General features: G+C 58.5%; 2 non-coding genes and 1 pseudogene across 2 annotated transcripts; all 3 read right to left on the bottom strand.

Moving 5' to 3' along the window:
- Positions 1 to 4,487, bottom strand: part of LOC124772586 — a 7,955-nt pseudogene extending 3,468 nt beyond the window's left edge.
- A 188-nt stretch (positions 4,488 to 4,675) lies between these two features.
- Positions 4,676 to 4,830, bottom strand: LOC124772646. The gene has a single exon (XR_007014115.1). It is a non-coding gene; the product is annotated as a 5.8S ribosomal RNA (ribosomal RNA).
- A 351-nt stretch (positions 4,831 to 5,181) lies between these two features.
- On the bottom strand, positions 5,182 to 7,090 carry LOC124772826. Its single transcript, XR_007014285.1, has one exon. It is a non-coding gene; the product is annotated as a small subunit ribosomal RNA (ribosomal RNA).
- Positions 7,091 to 10,000: the final 2,910 nt, after the last annotated feature.

Raw genomic sequence — 10,000 nt, 5'->3', positions numbered from 1 at the left:
GTTCGTCCACAGCACATGCGCGCATCAGGCGTGACGCGAGAACCTTGTGAAAGGTCCGCGCCAACACCGAGCAGACCGTAATGGGGCGAAAGTCAGCGGGGGATGTTGGTGCAGCCGTTTTCGGGAGAAGGGACGTCCGCGCGCGAAGCAGGCGTTCCGGAAGGGCGCGGGCCAGAAGGAAGAGATTCATCACTTTCACCAGGACTTCGTGCGGCAGGCGCCGCAACTCCGCTGGGGTAAGGCCGTCCGGCCCGGCTGCTGATCCCCTGGGCGGCAACGCGGCGGCGACCTCCTCATGTGTGACCGGCCCCCATATGCACTCGAGAGCGACAGGCTCTGAGTGCGGGAGGAGGCGGTCACGAATGAAGCCCGCGGTGGAGATGGGCTTCTTGGTGAAGAGGTCCGCCCAGAAGTCCAGCAGACCAGGGATGGCAGGTGGCGGCTGGAGCAGGGTGCCATCCAAGAGGCCGCGCACGCAACGTGCACGCGACCGTCGGAAGGCATCCTGCGTTCTCGCGTACTCCCAGCGGCGCCGCTTGCGCTTCTGCGTCGGCGGCGCGGCAGGCGGCCGCTTCGATGGTTGGCGCGGCCGCTGTGTCCTGGTGATCGATCTCTCCCCTCTGGACCCGACCGACGCAAGGGCATCCGGGAGCATGCCCAGGATGACATCGGGCGGCGTGCCCCGCCCCAGACCTATGACACGATCCAGGGCAGAGAAACGCTGGGCGGAAGCGGGTAGCCCCGCCAGATGCTCCCAGATGGCGGCGTCAGTCCCCTCCGGCGGCGGCCCGGTGGTGTCGGCCGCGAAGTCCTCGGCTGCGTCGACGGGCGGCGCAGCGGCCTCGCCCGCGTCAGGCAGCGGGCTCGCTGCTCCCCGGCGGGACGCCGGCTCTTCCCCCCGACCGATCTCAAGCGCCTCCATGAATTGGCGGACAAGCTGTTTGTGGGCAGCTTGCCGCCGTCGGCACTTGATTGCCTCGAGCGTTCGGTCGGGGAACATCCTGATGAGTTCTTGATTGACGAAGAAGAACCGGGCGTCCCTCTCAAGGAACAGTTCGGCCTCCGCCTTGGCGAGCGACAGGACTTCTTCCTCCGTCCACCTCGCGCGATGCCTCTCCGTGACGATCTCCGCGTTGGCGGCCGCAAGATGTTGGCGGCGGCGATGGACCCCGAGACCGTTCTTGGTTGTAAAGCTGCGGTGGCACTCACTACAGGTATACATAGCTGCAAAAGTTACAAGATTTTCGGCACGGCCGGTTGGCCGGCTAGGTGCTGGGGGAGTTGGGGTGGCACCTTCAGCGGAAGGGCCACCACTTATTCTCTGCTTACTGCCCCCAACTAACAAAGGGATAGTGCGAGGGGGGGCTGGTAACCCCCCCAAGCCCCTGGTGCGGTCTTCCACTCTGCGAAATCAGCGGGCCCACGAGAAGGGGAGAAGACCGCAGGAGAGGAGAGGCTAAGAGGGCTAGGCCCATGTATTGCGCATCACTCTCCCTGTAACTATAACCCAAGGAAGGCACCTCGCAGCAGCAGCACGACTACATCAAGACCGCACTTCGAGAAGCCAAGTCCGGATGCAGCCACACCGCCGCCACTTGGCCACCTTAAGAGAGTCATAGTTACTCCCGCCGTTTACCCGCGCTTGCTTGAATTTCTTCACGTTGACATTCAGAGCACTGGGCAGAAATCACATTGCGTCAACACCCGCTAGGGCCATCGCAATGCTTTGTTTTAATTAGACAGTCGGATTCCCCCAGTCCGTGCCAGTTCTGAGTTGATCGTTGAATGGCGGCCGAAGAGAATCCGCGCACCCGCGCGCCCCCGGAGGAGCACGCTAAGGCGGACGCGGCCTCGCAGCAAGGAAGATCCGTGGGAGGCCAAGGCACGGGACCGAGCTCGGATCCTGCACGCAGGTTGAAGCACCGGGGCGCGAACGCCGCGCAGGCGCGCGCATCCTGCACCGCCGGCCAGCACGAGGCCGACCAACGGCGAGAGCAGACCACGCCCGCGCTAAACGCCCGCACTTACCGGCACCCCTACGGCACTCACCTCGCCCAGGCCCGGCACGTTAGCGCTGACCCACTTCCCGACCAAGCCCGACACGCCCCGATCCTCAGAGCCAATCCTTATCCCGAAGTTACGGATCCAATTTGCCGACTTCCCTTACCTACATTATTCTATCGACTAGAGGCTCTTCACCTTGGAGACCTGCTGCGGATATGGGTACGAACCGGCGCGACACCTCCACGTGGCCCTCTCCCGGATTTTCAAGGTCCGAGGGGAAGATCGGGACACCGCCGCAACTGCGGTGCTCTTCGCGTTCCAAACCCTATCTCCCTGCTAGAGGATTCCAGGGAACTCGAACGCTCATGCAGAAAAGAAAACTCTTCCCCGATCTCCCGACGGCGTCTCCGGGTCCTTTTGGGTTACCCCGACGAGCATCTCTAAAAGAGGGGCCCGACTTGTATCGGTTCCGCTGCCGGGTTCCGGAATAGGAACCGGATTCCCTTTCGCCCAACGGGGGCCAGCACAAAGCGCATCATGCTATGACGGCCCCCATCAACATCGGATTTCTCCTAGGGCTTAGGATCGACTGACTCGTGTGCAACGGCTGTTCACACGAAACCCTTCTCCGCGTCAGCCCTCCAGGGCCTCGCTGGAGTATTTGCTACTACCACCAAGATCTGCACCGACGGCGGCTCCAGGCAGGCTCACGCCCAGACCCTTCTGCGCCCACCGCCGCGACCCTCCTACTCGTCAGGGCTTCGCGGCCGGCCGCAAGGACCGGCCATGACTGCCAGACTGACGGCCGAGTATAGGCACGACGCTTCAGCGCCATCCATTTTCAGGGCTAGTTGCTTCGGCAGGTGAGTTGTTACACACTCCTTAGCGGATTCCGACTTCCATGGCCACCGTCCTGCTGTCTTAAGCAACCAACGCCTTTCATGGTTTCCCATGAGCGTCGATTCGGGCGCCTTAACTCGGCGTTTGGTTCATCCCACAGCGCCAGTTCTGCTTACCAAAAGTGGCCCACTTGGCACTCCGATCCGAGTCGTTTGCTCGCGGCTTCAGCATATCAAGCAAGCCGGAGATCTCACCCATTTAAAGTTTGAGAATAGGTTGAGGTCGTTTCGGCCCCAAGGCCTCTAATCATTCGCTTTACCGGATGAGACTCGTACGAGCACCAGCTATCCTGAGGGAAACTTCGGAGGGAACCAGCTACTAGATGGTTCGATTAGTCTTTCGCCCCTATACCCAGCTCCGACGATCGATTTGCACGTCAGAATCGCTACGGACCTCCATCAGGGTTTCCCCTGACTTCGTCCTGGCCAGGCATAGTTCACCATCTTTCGGGTCCCAACGTGTACGCTCTAGGTGCGCCTCACCTCGCAATGAGGACGAGACGCCCCGGGAGTGCGGAGGCCGCCGCCCCGTGAAGGGCGGGGAAGCCCCATCCTCCCTCGGCCCGCGCAAGGCGAGACCTTCACTTTCATTACGCCTTTAGGTTTCGTACAGCCCAATGACTCGCGCACATGTTAGACTCCTTGGTCCGTGTTTCAAGACGGGTCGTGAAATTGTCCAAAGCTGAAGCGCCGCTGACGGGAGCGATTATTCCGCCCGAGAGCATCCCGAGCCAACAGCGGCGCGGGTCCGGGGCCGGGCCAGGTAGGTCCGTCATCCGGGAAGAACCGCGCGCGCTTGCCGGGAGCCCGAGCGCCCAAAGGGGCGAATCGACTCCTCCAGATATACCGCCGGGCAGCCAGCCAGGACACCGGGGCTCTGCCCAACAGACGCGAACCGAGGCCCGCGGAAGGACAGGCTGCGCACCCGGGCCGTAGGCCGGCACCCAGCGGGTCGCGACGTCCTACTAGGGGAGAAGTGCGGCCCACCGCACACCGGAACGGCCCCACCCCGCGGCGAGTGGAAAGGCAACCGGACACGACCCCGCCGCGGATTGCTCCGCGCGGGCGGCCGGCCCCATCTGCCGAGGGCGGAGGCCAGTGGCCGGATGGGCGTGAATCTCACCCGTTCGACCTTTCGGACTTCTCACGTTTACCCCAGAACGGTTTCACGTACTTTTGAACTCTCTCTTCAAAGTTCTTTTCAACTTTCCCTCACGGTACTTGTTCGCTATCGGTCTCGTGGTCATATTTAGTCTCAGATGGAGTTTACCACCCACTTGGAGCTGCACTCTCAAGCAACCCGACTCGAAGGAGAGGTCCCGCCGACGCTCGCACCGGCCGCTACGGGCCTGGCACCCTCTACGGGCCGTGGCCTCATTCAAGTTGGACTTGGGCTCGGCGCGAGGCGTCGGGGTAGTGGACCCTCCCAAACACCACATGCCACGACAGGCGGCAGCCTGCGGGGTTCGGTGCTGGACTCTTCCCTGTTCGCTCGCCGCTACTGGGGGAATCCTTGTTAGTTTCTTTTCCTCCGCTTAGTAATATGCTTAAATTCAGCGGGTAGTCTCGCCTGCTCTGAGGTCGTTGTACGAGGTGTCGCACGCCACACCGCCAGCCGGCTGTGCACGCTACCGAGAAAGTACCGGTATGCGAACCGCCAGGCGACGGGCGCGCATCGCACGTTTGAGGAGACGCGGCCGGCCCCACAGGCGGCCGCGACACTCCCAGGTCTGCGAAGCGGGGCAAACGCCGCGCGCTTCAGTATACGTAGCCGACCCTCAGCCAGACGTGGCCCGGGAACGGAATCCATGGACCGCAATGTGCGTTCGAAACGTCGATGTTCATGTGTCCTGCAGTTCACATGTCGACGCGCAATTTGCTGCGTTCTTCATCGACCCACGAGCCGAGTGATCCACCGTCCTGGGTGATCTTTTCTCAGTTTCCGCCGCCTCTTTCGAGACGGTCGCATAGGCGGGAGTGAGGCGTGTGGCGGCCCCTGTTCCAGCGTTCTGTGTCCAACGGCCTCACGGCCGACGGGCGTCGTACGGCTCCACACCGGAGCGGACAGGCACTCGGGCGAAAGTCATTCAAAACCGGCGCCAGGCGCCAGGTGCCGCACGCCAGCCGCTCCAGCGCTTCAGCGCTCGTACCACACAACATTGCCGCTAGTTTTGAGAGGCACGCGTGGTTCCGCACGCGGCGCACGGCTACTGCGAGCCGTACAGGTAGCGTGTTGCGCGACACGACACGCACATCGAAAGACATGCAGTCTAGTCGGTAATGATCCTTCCGCAGGTTCACCTACGGAAACCTTGTTACGACTTTTACTTCCTCTAAATGATCAAGTTTGGTCATCTTTCCGGTAGCATCGGCAACGACAGAGTCAATGCCGCGTACCAGTCCGAAGACCTCACTAAATCATTCAATCGGTAGTAGCGACGGGCGGTGTGTACAAAGGGCAGGGACGTAATCAACGCGAGCTTATGACTCGCGCTTACTGGGAATTCCTCGTTCATGGGGAACAATTGCAAGCCCCAATCCCTAGCACGAAGGAGGTTCAGCGGGTTACCCCGACCTTTCGGCCTAGGAAGACACGCTGATTCCTTCAGTGTAGCGCGCGTGCGGCCCAGAACATCTAAGGGCATCACAGACCTGTTATTGCTCAATCTCGTGCGGCTAGAAGCCGCCTGTCCCTCTAAGAAGAAAAGTAATCGCTGACAGCACGAAGGATGTCACGCGACTAGTTAGCAGGCTAGAGTCTCGTTCGTTATCGGAATTAACCAGACAAATCGCTCCACCAACTAAGAACGGCCATGCACCACCACCCACCGAATCAAGAAAGAGCTATCAATCTGTCAATCCTTCCGGTGTCCGGGCCTGGTGAGGTTTCCCGTGTTGAGTCAAATTAAGCCGCAGGCTCCACTCCTGGTGGTGCCCTTCCGTCAATTCCTTTAAGTTTCAGCTTTGCAACCATACTTCCCCCGGAACCCAAAAGCTTTGGTTTCCCGGAGGCTGCCCGCCGAGTCATCGGAGGAACTGCGGCGGATCGCTGGCTGGCATCGTTTATGGTTAGAACTAGGGCGGTATCTGATCGCCTTCGAACCTCTAACTTTCGTTCTTGATTAATGAAAACATACTTGGCAAATGCTTTCGCTTCTGTTCGTCTTGCGACGATCCAAGAATTTCACCTCTAACGTCGCAATACGAATGCCCCCGCCTGTCCCTATTAATCATTACCTCGGGTTCCGAAAACCAACAAAATAGAACCGAGGTCCTATTCCATTATTCCATGCACACAGTATTCAGGCGGGCTTGCCTGCTTTAAGCACTCTAATTTGTTCAAAGTAAACGTGCCGGCCCACCGAGACACTCAATAAAGAGCACCCTGGTAGGATTTCAACGGGGTCCGCCTCGGGACGCACGAGCACGCACGGGGCGGTCGCACGCCTTCAGCTCGCCCCACCGGCAGGACGTCCCACGATACATGCCAGTTAAACACCGACGGGCGGTGAACCAACAGCGTGGGACACAAATCCAACTACGAGCTTTTTAACCGCAACAACTTTAATATACGCTATTGGAGCTGGAATTACCGCGGCTGCTGGCACCAGACTTGCCCTCCAATAGATACTCGTTAAAGGATTTAAAGTGTACTCATTCCGATTACGGGGCCTCGGATGAGTCCCGTATCGTTATTTTTCGTCACTACCTCCCCGTGCCGGGAGTGGGTAATTTGCGCGCCTGCTGCCTTCCTTGGATGTGGTAGCCGTTTCTCAGGCTCCCTCTCCGGAATCGAACCCTGATTCCCCGTTACCCGTTACAACCATGGTAGGCGCAGAACCTACCATCGACAGTTGATAAGGCAGACATTTGAAAGATGCGTCGCCGGTACGAGGACCGTGCGATCAGCCCAAAGTTATTCAGAGTCACCAAGGCAAACGGACCGGACGAGCCGACCGATTGGTTTTGATCTAATAAAAGCGTCCCTTCCATCTCTGGTCGGGACTCTGTTTGCATGTATTAGCTCTAGAATTACCACAGTTATCCAAGTAACGTGGGTACGATCTAAGGAACCATAACTGATTTAATGAGCCATTCGCGGTTTCACCTTAATGCGGCTTGTACTGAGACATGCATGGCTTAATCTTTGAGACAAGCATATGACTACTGGCAGGATCAACCAGGGAGCTGCGTCAACTAGAGCTGAGCAGCCGGCCGCCCGGGAGTGTGTCCCGGGGGCCCGCGCGAACACGCAAGCGTCCGCTCAATCATTCTGCAAACAGGAGGAGGCTGAGCTCCCCTGCACAATACACCTCGAAACCCTCTCAGGTCCCGGCGGCGCGCAGCGCCGTCCCAAGTACTTGGTCGGGTTCGAGAGAGGCGCAATCGCCCGGAGTTAGGCGAGTAGACGCTTTCGGTGCGACCACCCGTGCTCCCAACTGAGCTTGCCGCTGCCGACAGAGGCCCGGGAGCGTGCTGTCGTGGCATTGCCGGCGGGAGACAACACGCGCCACCTACGGTGACCGGCAGCTCCAACGCCAGCGCCACAGAAGGACAAAAGCCCCACTTGGGTGCCGAAGCGAACTCTCCCAGCACAGCGCACGCGCCAACACATCCGCACAGCTGCGATACAAACCACCAGCGAGAACCGCTGGGGCGACCGAGCAGCAGACGGCGTCGCGGCGCCGAGCGCCGGGCGGCGGCGCATCCTCAACGCACACAGTCCTCAATCGGACCAGCACACTGAAGATGTCCACCGCGCTTCGCACCGGGCCCGCGAGGACCTACTTTGGCCGCACGGCGCCGCGCGCAGGGTGCGCCGGCGCGCAGCTGCGACGCCTGCCGCGTCCGTCGGCCGGCGCGCCTGCCACTGGCCGCCCCCACCAGCCGGCTGTAGCGCGTGCGCCCACGCACCGCGCGGCCAGCACGCCGGGAGGCGCCCCCTCACCGGCCGGGGACGGTCCCACCCAGCCACCGCCGCGTATCGCTTCACACCCAGATGCCGTTCAGTTTCGTCGGCATGGTGGGTATCGCTGGAACAACCGGTTAGTACCTCAACCTATCGTCGCCATCACCGATTCACCCCTAGCGAGAACAACCGCACCACAACAGGTTACCATTTCTTCATTTGCGTAACTTCACCAGAAAACGCAGGCGTCCATCGCCATTTGCAACTTCAACGATTATTGCATGCCTGTGTCAGGTGTCACGCCACACTACGTCTGCCCACATACACGCAACAAAATGTGCACGCCTAGACAATACGTGGAAGGTGGCCCCCGTACGTATGCGATGTCCATTGCTCGAACGACTGTCAACCGGCCTCTGTAGCATGTCGCAGATATGGAACGCGGTGCACCATGCCATCACGGTGTGTGAGGAGAGACGACTAGGTTCGAATACATCAACAGACAGCTCATGCTGATCGCCATCCACGGCGTCCGTTCCTCCCACACGTCTCTATGGCGTACCACACTGCAATCCAGCTCTCATAGGGAGACGACACGTAGCTGCGTGCACAATATTTGCACTGTATGGTCCGCCGTTTTTGGGCGCAGTCGTTGTACGGTCACACATGTGCCACGATGTATCATTCAGTACATAAGGACGAATGTGCAGTACAGATTGTGGTTCACGCGTACGACATCAGCGGACAGTTGACACAGGCCGCACCACAACGTAGCCTGCGTACGTCGCATGCGAAGGGCATTGAACATGCAAACTTGTCACCAACCAGCTTGCGAAGGCAGGGGGCAAGGTGGGGACGTGGGGACGTGGGGAGGGGTGGGGGGGGGCGGCATGTACGTCCTGCTGCCATCCACATTACAGTGTACAGCAGGAGCATGTGGAAAGTCAGCAAGACTTGCAAGGTGTTTAACATGAAGCGATACACAGGGGAGCGGGCAGTGCGAGTAGCGAACTATATTGCGAGGGTTGCGGGTGGGCAACACTACACTAATTGAACGAGTCGTATAACAATTACAGAGCAGGTTTAGGCGACAACGTGGGTTACGTTAGCGGACAACGTGGGTTAGGTTAGGGGACAACATGGGTTAGGTTAGGGGACAACATGGGTTAGGTTAGGGGACAACATGGGTTAGGTTAAGGCACAACATGGGTTAGGTTAGGGGACAACATGGGTTAGGTTAGGGGACAACATGGGTTAGGTTAGGGGACAACATGGGTTAGGTAGGGGACAACATGGGTTAGGTTAGGGGACAACATGGGTTAGGTTAGGGGACAACATGGGTTAGGTTAGGGGACAACATGGGTTAGGTTAGGGGACAACATGGGTTAGGTTAGGGGACAACATGGGTTAGGTTAGGGGACAACATGGGTTAGGTTAGGGTACAACATGGGTTAGGTTAAGGTACAACATGGGTTAGGTTAAGGTACAACATGGGTTAGGTTAAGGTACAACATGGGTTAGGTTAAGGTACAACATGGGTTAGGTTAAGGTACAACATGGGTTAGGTTAAGGCACAACATGGGTTAGGTTAAGGCACAACATGGGTTAGGTTAAGGCACAACATGGGTTAGGTTAAGGCACAACATGGGTTAGGTTAAGGCACAACATGGGTTAGGTTAAGGCACAACATGGGTTAGGTTAAGGCACAACATGGGTTAGGTTAAGGCACAACATGGGTTAGGTTAAGGCACAACATGGGTTAGGTTAAGGCACAACATGGGTTAGGTTAAGGCACAACATGGGTTAGGTTAAGGCACAACATAGGTTAGGTTAAGGTACAACATAGGTTAGGTTAGGTTACACGTTGTTGTAAGGAAAGGTGTAGGGGGGGGGGGCGGGGGCGGCACGTTCGTTGATAGTGATTATAGTAAGTGAATGCTTGTGACATGATGAGATTTGTCACGTCAGGATGCACCTTTGGCTTATTAGAGGCGGCGCTCCAATTCTATGCTTGTGTCAGACCTGTGTCTTTGACTCAGGTCATTGTTTGTGGGCTGTGACAGGAGGTACTATTGTGATGTTGGGTGCACCGTTGTATAGGACATGTGTGGGTATTGGTGCCTTATCTGCGCAATGGTGGATGTCGAAAGGGGGGGATATTCTATTTTCCGCATGGACCTCCTGGTCT

Source organism: Schistocerca piceifrons, unplaced genomic scaffold, assembly GCF_021461385.2.
Source record: "Schistocerca piceifrons isolate TAMUIC-IGC-003096 unplaced genomic scaffold, iqSchPice1.1 HiC_scaffold_943, whole genome shotgun sequence".
NCBI classification, from domain to species: Eukaryota; Metazoa; Arthropoda; class Insecta; order Orthoptera; family Acrididae; genus Schistocerca; species Schistocerca piceifrons.
Note: the sequence above shows the minus strand (reverse complement) of the source record. Positions and strands in the feature narration are given on the sequence as shown.